Source organism: Triticum urartu, chromosome 2A (assembly GCF_056163025.1).
Source record: "Triticum urartu cultivar PI428250 chromosome 2A, HENAU_Tu73, whole genome shotgun sequence".
In the NCBI taxonomy this organism is placed as follows: Eukaryota; Viridiplantae; Streptophyta; class Magnoliopsida; order Poales; family Poaceae; genus Triticum; species Triticum urartu.
Window position 1 is genome coordinate 375,672,273 of NC_141874.1, and position 2,225 is coordinate 375,674,497.

Below are 2,225 nucleotides of genomic sequence, written 5' to 3' on the forward strand. Positions count from 1 at the left end.
GCATCTGGCGAAGCTCCCTTGCTGACGACTCAGGAGCCATCGGCCTCAGGAGACATTGTACAACTACAGAGTTATTAGAAAGCTTGACAGGGCGCCTTGTTCTTCCTTGCGCGAGCCCCCAGGCGTGGGTTAGTTGTGGCTTAGTGCACCGCATCATCCTGCCTGGGGGCACGGACTTAAGAGGGTGCGCGTGTCCACGAGCTCGTTCGAGAGCGTCTCACGAGGATTAAGAAAGCCAAAGCACTGGGGCAACGGGGTTTTGGCGAGGTGTGTGTGCGTGTGGGTGAGCCCAAATGCGCACACCTGTCTAGCCCCTGTGCGTGGGACGCGCGAGGAGGAGCGACGGGCAACTGCCACTCTTCCTGGGCCAAGACTAAGAGGCGAGTGAAGCAAGAGGAGAAACATTCCAACTGTGGCGAAAAAATGCGAAAACTCCAAATTACATTAAGAAGTTGCAAACCAGCCATAGAAAGCAAGCAAAAGAACAGCCGCGTCCGGCACCTAGTCTAGTCTTCTCACCAGCACGGAGCTAAGTGTTGCCACTAGGACGTGGGAGGGAGCCCCCGTGAGGCCCGCGGACGACACTCAGGAGACTCCGGGGCATGTACAGCCCAACTCATTATTACGTGAGAGTGATATGAGCAGAGACCTTGACAGGCACGGGGCCTTGCTTCATGGGTAGAACTTCCAGAGGTGTTGGATGTTCCAGGCGTTCTGGATGGGGATCCCGTCCCGCATCTCCAGGCGCTAGGCGCCAGGCCTGGAGACACGAGCGATCCTGAATGGGCCTTCCTACATGGGTGAGAGCTTATGCAGCCCCTCCTTGGATACCACCCGCCTCAGGACAAGATCACCCACATCGAGCATCCTGGAGCGGACGCTGCGGCAGTGGTACCGCCGCAGCGCCTGCTGGTACCTCGCTGCTCAGAGCGAGGCTTGGCGGCGGCGTTCCACCCCCAGCATGAGGTCCACCCCCCGCAAGGCATCCTGGCATGCCTAATCAAATGCCAAGACCCGCGCAGAGCGATGCCTGACCTCGTGAGGGAGAACCGCTTCAGCTCCGTATACAAGGAAGAATGGAGTTTCTCCTATTGGCTTAGTTGCGATAGTGCGGATGGACCACAGTACGGACTACAGCTCGTCGAGACAACCCCTGCCGCAGGCCTCGAGCTTCTTCTTGAAGGTTCTTGCCTTGAGGCCTCTTAGGACCTCCGTGTTGGCGCGCTCGGCCTGGTCGTTGCTCCTGGGGTGTGCCACTGAGGCGTAGCATATCTGCATTCCAAGGTTAGCATAATATGTTTTGAAAAGGTTGCTAGTTAACTACAAGTCATTGTCGATGATGATGCGATTAGGGACCCCGAACTGGCTCACAAGGCCGTTGATGAACTTGACTACCAAGCCGGCTGGAATGGTGCGGACTGCCTCCACCTCCGCGCATTTGGTGAACTTGTCGATGGCGACGTAGAGGTAGCGGTAGCCCCCGGGCGCTCAAGGGAATGGGCCCAAGATGTCCAGCCCCCAGACCACGAACGGCCATGAGAGCGGGATGGTGTGGAGACCCTGAGCGGGCTGGTGGATCTGCTTGGCAAGGAATTGGTAGGCTTCGCGGCATCTCACCAACTCTGTAGCGTCGTTGAGTGCCATTGGCCAGTAGAATCCACTACGAAACGCCTTGCCCACGAGGGTGCGCGATGAAGAGTGATGCCTGCAGTCCCCGCCGTGTATGTTAGCCACCAGGTCATGTCCTTGCTCGTTGGAGATGCACCGCTAAGAGATGTCGTTTGGCCGTTTCCGATAGAGCTCACCGTCCTAAATGTAGTAGGCAGTGGCCTGGCGAGCCACGCGCTCCGCGTCTTCCTCCTTCTTCGGCAGGGTCCCTTGAAGCAGGTACGCCTTGAACTCCTTGGTCCAACACCCCTCCTGAGGCTCAAGTGCGAGGAGTAGATGTATTCCTGAGGTTGGCTCGCAAGCGGGGCTCCCGAGAGGGGTGCTGGGGGACCTCCTCCTGAGGCGATGTTGATCCCACAGCAGGAGGGGCTGTCGAAGGCTTGAAGAGCCGCTCCTCAAAGACACCAGGCTCCTGTGGCAGGCACCGGGACTCCCTCTTGGCGATGTCGTTTGCTTCCTTGTTCGTGCCGCACGGCACGTGCTGCAGTTCCAATCCCAAGAATTGTTTCTCAATTTTGCGTACCACCGCAAGGTATGCCTCCATGTGTTCGTCCTTC